The sequence below is a fragment of the Phaethon aethereus genome (genome assembly GCF_964289735.1).
Source record: "Phaethon aethereus genome assembly, chromosome: 21".
NCBI classification, from domain to species: Eukaryota; Metazoa; Chordata; class Aves; order Phaethontiformes; family Phaethontidae; genus Phaethon; species Phaethon aethereus.
The window spans coordinates 3,766,782-3,778,159 of NC_138597.1; positions in this window are offsets into that span (position 1 = coordinate 3,766,782).

Here is an 11,378-nt window from a genome sequence, read left to right on the forward strand (position 1 = left end):
GAAGAGGTATCACAGGAACAGAAAAGCCAGATACAGCCAAGCAAGCACACTTCTGGGCTGACAGTCAGCCTCCCTCATTTTTTGAGGAAGAGAGTTCTGTCTCATGCAAAAGAAAGAAGACAGCAGAGGTGCCTGACTGCCTCTTTACTTTCTCCTCCCAGCAGCTCTGGGCTCCAGCCAGCTGGCAGCATCCGAAGTACAGCGCTCTGAACGCAGCCCTGCCTGCGGTCCACACAGGGGCAACGTCAAAATCCTCCCGTGACTATCGGCCCCGGTCTCGCCCCATGGAGGGGTGCACTCGCCCCCCACGCTGCCGGGACCCCCGGTGCTCTCTGGAGCCGCAGTGACAGCAGATGGCACTCGGGCTGCAGGCAGCGAGCCACACCAGCCTCGGGTGCTTCTGGCTCCCGCTTTGGGAGCCCCTGCGGAGAGGGGCGCGGGATAGTTGAAGCGCACCACGAAGTGTTGCATTTGTGGGCCTATTTCTCAACGCTGCACCTTGCTGCTTCTGGCTGCAGCTTAGGCTCCAGTTAGCGTTCTCTCTTCTTGTCCTGTTTAAACGCCTGCTGTCATGGTTTGCAGAGCAGCTTTTGCTTGACAGACCCTCGTGCTTATCCCTGCCATCTGGGACACCCCATGCATTTTGGAAGTACAGTTGCCTCTCGGGCAAGAGGCACTCACAGCACACTTGTCTTGGATGCAGGCAGTCTTTTAAACTGTAACACACTAATCAGAGTAATGAAAGCTTTCTTGAACACAGATCAAGGCCTGACTTTCAAATTTGATTGGAAGCAGCACAATATGCCCAACACTATCCTAGGACATTGATTTATTGAGTGTACTCAAGTCAGTAACATTCCTTTCCTTGCTGAGTACCTTCTTACCTTAATCCAGCCCACGAGACTCAGAAGAATCACATCCAGAGCAGCAGGGCTGCCTGCATCCCCATCTACACTGTGCCCAGGTGCACACAGACACTTTACTACCTTCCTTGCATGCCAAGTTCAACAGCCCTCCCCAGCAAGGCAAGAGTCCCAGCTATATTGCACATGCCCTTGGCTAACCTCCCTTGCAGGCACTTGGAGCAACTCATCTGGAGCTGCTATCTGTGCAGACCCATTAACCACAGTGCAATCAGTGTTCCCAGAAAGGCAGAGAGGCCACAATAAAGTCGTAAGAGTTCTCACTGGACTGATGGATCGTGGGGGAACACACCTAACTGCAGCAGGAATGGGAGCTCAGCACTAACCAGGGAGGAGAGCAAGCTTTGGCAGCGAGATGCCTCCCACTCAGTACGTTGTAGATGTAGGTACCATGTTCAGAAGAACAGGGGGAAAGGACCATGCTCCGTGAGCCAGCTGCCTGGTGGGGACCGGGCAGAGGGGGAGCCTCGTTAGCAGGATGGGTTGCATGAGCACTCATAGGTAAGTGCATTGAAATGCACAGGGAGAGATAAACCCATGCAGAGCATTTCAGAAACCACCAGTTTGGCCTTTCTGCACTGCCAGGACATCCTCAGACACTGACCACCGTTGGGAACTAGCACAGCCTCTCACCTGGCGTTAAACGAGACCCGCCTCTGGCTGGTACTGCCATGGGCCCCACAACTTTTCCTTGATGTATGCCGAGGGTTGCTGTTGCATAAGGAGCTAGGAGATGAGAGCATCATGGCCCATGACCCTGTGGGAAGAGGCTAGTTCTCCTGAGCACAAGGCTGCTTCTCTGAGGAAGGGCAGGAGATGGGGGTACAGAAAGGATGATATCAGAGCTCTGCTACCTGTAATCCTTCCAAAAGGTCCTGAAATCAAGCAGTGTCATTTCTACCTCACCACACACCATGCAGCTCCTCTCGTTAATAATGACACATGAAGCATTGCAAAACGAAGCAGATAAAATCCTGATCCAGATATGAGTAATGACTTTGCATTTTTTTGTAAATTAAACCTAATCTTGTGTTGACTGTGCTATACAAGGAGAAATAATGAAACAGATTAAGATGAGATCTTGTTCACTCTTGGTGAACAAAAGCCAATTAATTGCCAGCAGGATTATTGTATTTGTCTAAGACGAGAAAGACTTCACAATCAGATAGAGTCTAGGTGCTGGTGGAGGAGTCCTGCTTACTGGAGCGATAACTCTGCCTGGACAGTGCAAAGACTCAGTTAACCACATGGAGACTCCTGTCTTGCTGTTTTCCGCAGTCTCTCTTGCCAATTTGCACACAGGAGACAGACGCTTTAGAACCAACACCACCCCCCCACCCCAGGCTTGCCGACTCTTAAGTCCCTTTCTCCTGTCTACGGCAGACCTTTCCGCATCTGTGCGTCGCTCCTGACACAGATTCATCTAGCCTTTTTTCAAAGCTCTCTGGCTATGAAGGCTTTACCCGCTGCAAATCCTTTCTTACAGTCCTTCACTGTGCCAAGATGTTTCCTCTCTGTTCTCCCAGCCAAGTCTCTGCTGCAGTCTCTCTGCTACTTGCCTCGTCCACAGCAGAGCCACCTTCTACCTATCTGTCTTCCATGGTGACAAGCAAGGAATGATCTCCTGCCTCTTCTCGCCTGCCCTGTTCCTAATATATAATAGGGATTTGTGAGAAAACAGGGGTTGTAGGAAAAGTTTCCAATGTCATTGCTCTCCCAGGAAAATGAGGGAAGGCATGGCACAAGGATTGACTATGGGATTTGATGAAAGACTTCAGCACTGCAAGGCATGTCAATTGGGAGAAATTCATGTGCTGCTGGGTACATGCACATACATGTGGGAGCCCTAAGCCACCACTAGCCCGTGGGACACAAGCAAAGATGCAACAGGTATGGTAGCACTGAAGGGTGGTGGTATGTCACCAAAACAGTCGGCATAATGTATGTATAATGTATGTATAATCCTAAATCCTAGAATTAGGATTAGCAGATCCTAATTCTAGCTGGGAAGCTTCAGGGTGGGAACAGAAACCAACACCAGCATGCCTGGAGGAAGGGGAATAGCTGTGTTGAACTCACTGCCCCACTCCAACAGCAGAGTGAAGCCGAAAGCTACCTTACAGCCCACAACAATCCCCGCTTTTCTGACAGTACCGAGAGCTCCCCACATCCCACCAGGGAGGGCATCTGTAACAGCTAGAAATAAAACGCACTGAGTGAGTTTGTGGACAATTTCCTTGGAGAAAATACTTCTTACTTTCATACCAGGTTAAAAAAAATAAAAAGTAAAATTAAACCCTGTCAAAGCCTGCAGCACTGGCATTGACAGACAAAAATGACTTAACAGAAAAAAAAAAAGAGCAGGGAAAGTGATTTTCTTTGCCTGCATTGCCGGGGGAATTAAATCTTGGTTTTTTTCCCCGTCACCACGAAGTGGAATAATCCAATATATTAAAGCTAATGTGCTGCTTGTATTTATTGCTGTGTATTTGACCTAACAGAGTTTTATTCCTACATTAAGAATAAAACCATTCTGGAAGGCAAGCTGCAAAGCTCTAGATCAATTACTACCTTCTCCAACAGCTGAAAAGTGAGTTATTTCTTGTAAAAGGAAAAAAGTAGAAAATAATAATAAAAATTTTAAAAAAATTCCTTTCCCCTTGCGCCATGAGTTCTGCACTGCAGATCTGGTGGAGTTAGGTAACACTGAGTTTAGTTTCTAAGAAACATTTAAAAACATCAGGCAGCAGCCCCAGTCGCCCTTTTCAGATGCTTGTGTCCCCCGTCCTGCGCAACTCGCAGTCACCCGCCATCACTGGGAACCAGGGCTCCGGAGAGCAGAGAGCACAGCTCCAGCCCACGCTTCCCACCGCGCCCTCGGGCACCGCGTCAGGTTCAAGCGCACACAGCAGTGACAGGATGCATAATAACCTCTACAAGGCAGCTCTTGTTGATAAGCACACAAAACCATGGGCAGAAAGCCAAGAAACGCCGCACTCAAATGTAAGAGGGATAGGTAGAAGTGGACAGAGGCAGGGGATAACTCACTGATCCAAAACCACCGTAATAAATATGCAAACACGCCTTCTCACGTCCAGGCTTGGGGCAAGCCCACAGCTATGCCAGGCACAGGATGCCACCCTGCCCAGGAGGGGCTCAGACCAGCACAGACAAGCCGACCCTTCTTTCTTACTTGCAAGGCTCTGACACTTTGCTTGGGGCGTTTAACTGGCACACCTGGTTCTGCGGATCCCCAGAGGCAACGCAACAGCTCCTGGATGACTTCACTGGGGGCTGTTTGCTGGAATATCCGAGCTGAGACCCCTCAAATCAGCCTTTCACAGACAGCAAGGAACCCTAATCCTTGCCGATGCCATTAGTTCTTACGGAATGGGCTACACCACCTGGGGTGGGGGGTGCTGAAAAGCTATCATGGAACATTTGAAGAAGCAGACGACTTTTCTAGAAATTTTGATGGTAGCAGTGTTTACGAGGAAAACCAGATAAAACAAAGGAAATTATGCTTATTTGTTGCCACTGGGTGTTTCAGCTCAAAGAAATGAGAAACTGTTGTACTTATGGTTTGACACACTTGTTACGGAAAAGGAGATGGCTGCTGATGGATAATTATGAAGGTCAGTGCTTCTGTTCTTAGCACAGAGTTTAGAATTCAGTATGGATGGAAAAGAGGTGGAGAAAGGGGCTCTGATACAGCCAGGGAAGCCTAAAAGGTGAGATGTCTTTAAAAAAAAGCATGGGATGCATTAATTCCTGATCTGTATCTAGACAGTGCTTGTTCCAGGAATGAGGGCCATGAGACACCCATGTGCTTCTGAACTATCAGATTTTATTACTGTCCATGTGCTAAAATGCACAGGGATGCCAGAGACATAAGCCTGCCTTAGCTAGGAGTCACACAGGAAGCCTGCAAGTACAGCCAAGAATTCCAAGCCCGTAGCCCTGTTTTCTGAACCACGTTGCCTCCGCAGCCAAGCTTCATTCAGTGCTTTGAACAGCCTCCAGCACAGTCCATGCCATGCGGAATAAAAGTTTGGACACAATCAGCATACATTAAGAAAAAGCATTTGAATTGTTATGATTTCAGCAAGACAAAGCCATTCCTCTAAGTGGACAAGGCTATCTTAGGATTTATTCTCCCTTACACTATCATGATATGGACAGAGTTTAAGGCAATTTGAATAGAAGTAACTGTGAATTCGTATATGCGCGTAAGTTCCAGTTACATTTAACTGCAACCTTGAGCTCAAGTGCAAGCAGTAAATCCAAACAAACTAGTCTTTTTAATAGCTTCTTTGAATTTTTTTTTTCTGATTTTTTTTTTTAAAGCCTCAAATAACTGTTTTGTATACGCAGCCCTAACTCTCACTTGCCTGGGAATTTTTAAATTATTGATCAGGACAAGAGCTCTTCCTTCGTGCATAGGCCATCTAATCCTTTCATTTACTGTGCTTTTTGCTGGCGTGCAAAATGAATGACACTTCTTCTCATTTCCAAGCCCCATGAGTGTCAAGGTCTACCTCCCTCAATAACAACATCCAGCTGGTATGAGATGGGAATCCACACAAGCTCTCCCTCCCTGAGCACATCGCTGCTGCAAGAAAGTAGCTGAAAGGGTTATGTCCAGCAAGTAGAGAAACAGCCAGGAAATACCCCAGGGTCTTTGGAGAGTGTCTACCATGAGGCAAAAAAGGGACCGTGCTGCATCTTGTCAGAGTGGCGGAGTGCTGGGTCATGACATGTGCCTCGCAAGGCTGTCCTGCCGAGCCCCTGGCTGCCAGTGCCAAGCAGTGAACACCCCCGAGCCAAGAACTGCCAGGCTTCAGCAATGTGCTCTGGATCTCCTCGCTTACGGGTTACGCTCATCAGCAATGCTACAACCTTCCCCTACACATACACAAGGAGCAGCTGCCTGCAGAGACCTTCGAACTGCCTGAATAATTTAATCACATCCGTTTCCCTATCTCCCCACGCTGCAGCCTGGCCAGACAGCTAACCTGCATCTCCAGAGAGCGTTAGAGCCGAGAAGCAGAGGTGCTGCTGTTTTCCTAATGACTTGTATACTCTAGCCCAGAAACCCTAGCCAACCTTTTCCAGGCTGCTTTCAATCCCTTCCTTCGCTCCTTCATAAGTCTAGTTATCTTGGATAGGAGGACATGAGAATAGCCAAGGTGGGAGCAATTCCTGTCCAGATGAACTGCTACCTTCCCTCTGCATTGCAGCTAACTGTAAGTTTCATGCCTCTGGTCTTTGCTCCTCTGGTCTTTCAAAAGTCTTCAGGAGGCTTTCCTGAGAGCTAGAGACATGCCGAGTTGCGCGCCTTACAGAGAGGCAGGCAGACCTCGCGCAGCAAGCGGAAACAAAAGCAGACGGCGCGCAATACAAGGGACATAACATACAACAGTCCAAGCATGCCAGCAGAGACCCGTGCAAAGAGCCACAGCATCTTCTCTCTGTCCGTAGCATCTCAGAGAGAGGGCTTCGCTCCAGCCCACTGCCCTCCTTGCAAGAGCAATGCTGCAGGGTCTGCTTCGCAGCCGCATCTGCGCCGACGCCTGCTGTGCAGTTCACGCCCTGTGAGCCGTTCTTCCCCTGACACCGGCAATCACTCCCCTCTCTGGGTCCCACCTTCAGCTCTGCTCATCACCCCCCCCAGCCTGGCAGGCTCCCACAGAAACCGTGTCTTCATCAATATGCACAGCAGCAATTCCCTGGCTCATCCGCACAAGTAATCAGGAGTCTGAAGATGGCCTCAGAGACCACAGAGCCCAATTAACTACTTGACACTATCACAGTCCCACTTGGAAACAGACCTGGAGAAATTACCTTGTGTTTATCTGCAGATCACTAGATAAGGATGAGTAGCACCTTTAGAACACAGCAAATGCCCCATAAAGAACAATAGGCAGAGCTTGCAATACCTGCGTTCGTACAAAGTGCTAGGGCTGGAGAAAAAAGCAAAACTGCGTGAGAAGCGAACTCAGTGTGCCTCGTGGCGCATGCAGGAATGCGTGTGAACGCCACCACGCGCAGGACTGTAGGTAGGAGACGTGTCACCGTCTCATTCAGGTACCCAACCCCAGAACAGCCAGGACATGCTGGCACAGACCACCCTGATTACCAGAGACCCCGTGATGCAGAGGTGATAGGAACGTCACTCGGGTTTTGTCGGATGAACAAGGAGTGACACTGCTACTGGGCATGGATCCCACATACCACAGCCTTGACCAAAAAAATCCAAGGGTATCCCCCAATATCCTTGGTACTTCGGGGATCAGTAGCCTCAAGAGAGGCCTAGTCCCAGGCCAAACTGGTGGACTCCTTCCCAGCCTGGCCACAAAGGCTTTTGTGCATCCCACTGCAGTTTCTTCGTCCCCCGCTCACAGCCAGGGAAGGAACCAGGTGATAGACATCAAGGACAGCTTTGATATGAGACTAGACACCATCAGTCAATCGCCTCATGAGTCAATTGACAGAGTCCACCGAGGCATTCATTCGCCACTTGGAAATCTTCTAACTGCAGCTCTGAAGACTGTTTAATGACAGGGATGTTTCTTTACACTGTCTTCCTTAGGAATTAATTCTAGCAGCTTCATTATAAAGAATAAATAACAAAGGCACATGGCAAAGGACTCCTTGAAAGTCCAGGGGGACAAACTTCTCCTGCTCCTAAAGAGATCCCAAGGAAAATAAAAAAAAGGAAAGAAAAAAAAGAAAAAAGCATAATGCTTCTGAAGAGATCAGTAAATAATGAACGGAAAATCCTTTCCCCAGCACTATGTCAGTGGAGTTCCATGAATTACTCACAGCTGCTAAGGGGAAAAATGAATAGAAATACTCTCCTGCCTCCTGGGCTCTCCCTCCAGGACTAGCACACAGCTGTGCTTGGAGGTTTCTCTCCTAGAAGTGAAGACCGACCCCAGAGCATTCCTGAGCACCTCTGTGCTGCTGGGTTCAGTATGTTGCTCTGCACGGTCTCCCTGCACGGCTGTTGAACACATCACTTCATTTTCAAGGTCTCAAATGCCCACTTACAGACCTTGAGACAACTCTACTGCCTGATCCTACCCAGACCAAGCACTGGGGGAAATAAATCCATTTGAAGGGATGGTCATGGAGTACAGTGAGGGGACCAGGCCAGACGGCTGGCTGCTGACATCTTTCTCCCACTGTGTGCCAGGCATCTCCTCTCTCCAGCTCAGCCAGCCAACTTTTTAATGAGATGTCCCACCCTGTCAGATAGGTCTGAAGGCTCCAGTTAGCTGAGCTGCATCACTCTGTGGTATATTCTTAACAAATATTAACACACTATCCTATAGAGCCCCTTTCATTCCCACAGCTCAGAATGCTTTATGCTTCCCAACAAGCATAAATGAGGTAATTAAACAACAATGCTCCTTTGAGGTAAGAGAAGGGTATGAAGAGATCCCCTCAGACCCCCCTGAAATGCATCCACCTCTAGATGGTATTAGGAGCTGGGAGGAAACACAAAGCAGTTATGCAGACACATTTTGCTTCCTAGGCCTCTTTAAGATTTAACCCAGTCTCAAATTATACCATTTGAAATTAAGTTTCCACCATAAATACTATTTTTTTCTAAAACAATTTTTGTAATGCGATTGCAGGAATTATAACTCCTAGCTATTCTCACAACAGGTAAGAGGAGACTTTCCAAGCCCTGGGGATTACATTCAAAGCCCATAGATGTTAGCTGACAATGGAGCTGGTATTCTCTCTTGGCAACTCTTCGAACAGCCTGGCTTCATATTCGTTGCATGTCCCTATAGGTTAACTCATCCCTCCAAAGTCAAAAAAGCAGCACTATAGACATATAATGATTTACCACTACTGGATTGTTCGAATGCTTTTTCTACAGCAAGCTAGCTGCACGGGACACATAGGGGCTAACTTGCCGGTTTCTTCTGTTCCTCCCAGCACCCCTGCCCGCTCGCACTGCCTCTCAGCAGGCACCCGCACACGCCAGCACGCCGTAAGCGACCGACAGCCTCGGGCAGGCAGTGCCTCGCTCCCCGCCTCCTCCTGGAATGACCGCAGACAAGTCCGGCTCACCCTGGGCCACAGACCGCAGCACCCAGGCCCAGGACAGATGGCAGGCAATGGGGATCTTCTGCAGCTCAGCTGTTAGGGTCAGCCCAGCCCCAGCCAGGGAAAGCATCAGCCTTTCAACACAAATGATCAACTGTGCAAAGCGGCTTCCACAGGGAAGGGGGAAATGAATTCTCCCTGATCCCCCTCCTGAGCTCAGCTTATCCCTGAAGCATGAGATTCAATTACCCTTATCGTTATTGTAGCTTGCCTCGCTAGAAATGTTATTAGCGGTGATGAAATTATCCAGCCCTGTTCGACACTGGGGAGAAACACGGGAGGCTCCTCACAACAGCTGCGAGGAAGCAGGCGCTCTCCTCGGCAGAAGGGGAAAGGCTCTTCTCCGAGTGCCACAGCAGCCTCCTCAAAGGAAGGCCCAGGGCCATGGCCTTCCTTTATGCAACACTCATCTGTCACAGAAATCACCAGCCGAGGACCATAAGCACACACGTCTCAGTCCTAAACGACACCCTCACCCAAGCTGTCACTTCCAGGTCTTTGTAGGAACACCGTGCGCAGAGCCGGCTATCGACATCGCAATTCCCAGTCCCATCCCCTTTTTGAGCTCTAAGGGGCTTTTGTACTGTACCTTTCCAAATTGTACTACTTGAAACGAGTTTCCTTCATCAGTACAAGTGATCATCCAAGTGAACTCCAGCTGTTTCATCTGGGTATGGAGGTAGCAGGAGATGTTTCTGACCTAGGGAATCACGAGCTCTGCCATGGAGGACTAGAAACACACACACCTCCAGGAAAATCAGGCAGGATTTAATTCCTGGAGATCAGGAAGTGATCTGGAAGCAGGCAGCCCTACAGCTTTGTTCTCTGAAAGCACCAGGTACCCAGACTGGCTGTCTCCCACAGCTGCCATACTGAGAGAGGAGAAAAGTAGGATGTGAGCACGCTCAACAAGGACCTGGAGACCCATGCACTGCATGCAGAGGGACACACGAGAGAGAACACAGCCTACCTTCCAGGGCCACTTACCAGGCATTATCTGTACTAAGAGCAGAGCAGCTGTGTCCACCTCACAAGCAAGGCAGCAGACCAGCCTCAGGCACACAGAAGTTGGGGTTGCCCCAGCTTCACCCTGCCTCAATTACAGAGCAAGTGCCACCTGGGTATCATTCCACCTGCAGGCCACCGAGTTTCAGGGTTCCAGGCAACACAGGATTTCATGAGCAGCACTTACCCCAGCTGAAGGACACAACTAGCTTGGCTGCTTCCCTCCCCTCACTGCTCTCTGCCCCCTCTTGGGAGAGACCTGGGCACTTCTCAGCACGGGCAGCCCAAAGCAACGGCAGCTCCCAGGGCCCATAAGGACTGCAGACCAAGCCCAGTGTGTCAGCAACCAGCACATCCAGTACCTAATGAGGAAAGCAGGCCAGAGCCATCAGGGAGGCAATTAACTTTAAACCAAACCAGTAATTCCCACCATGCCCCTTATGGTCTTCCCTTGTTAGCTTTGGGTTTAAGCAGAGCAGGAAACAGCCTCTGCCTTGCTTGGAAGAAGCAAGCTATGAACAGTGCACGGGAGGGCTCATGTGTCTAAGATTCCGGGTGCCCTGGTAAAATGGGAGCATACACATGTGAAAGGATAGAAAGGTCAGCTGTGGGCCCGCAGGTGAATGCAGCTGCGCATGGGCGGCTCCATGGGCTGCTGTGCTGCAGGGCAGTGCATCCATCGTGCGTGGGCAGAAGCAGGACAGGATGAAACACAGGTGGAATAACACATGAGGAGAACAGGGCTTCTGCCAGAGAAAGTGTCAGTGCACAGGCACAGCTATCCACTCCAGAGCTGGTGTACATCCAGGCACGAGGCTGGCCACACCATGCTGTATACCCCAAGACGTATGCAATCGATTATGTCACCCAAGCCTGTTTTCTAAGAATATGCAGAAGGTATTGCCATCAGAAAGATGGTGTGGAGCAGAGGAGTGGAAGGAGGCAGGCATGCAGGCGGGCACCTGATCAGCTGCAGAATAGATGGGGTGCTCAAGTCCAGGTGTCACTGCGTTTGGAAGCATGTTGATGTGACCGTGTATGTACACATGTAGGCACACAAAAATGACACTTGAGAATAGCCGCATGTCAGGCATCCTGTGCACAAATCTGTGCTGGGGGAGTTGAACATCTCATCTCCTCAGTCACTGGCTTCCCTCTGCACACTCAGCATCCCCTGAAGGGGGATCCAGCCAGCTCCAATTCCTCCTCAGCTCCTTCTCCCTTTGAAGCAAGTTTTAAATTCATCACTGTTTTAAAGAAAGCACTTAAAGAACAGAGCAGAACTGATAGCTAAATTAAACCTGTTGAGAGCGCCTGTTTAATTGA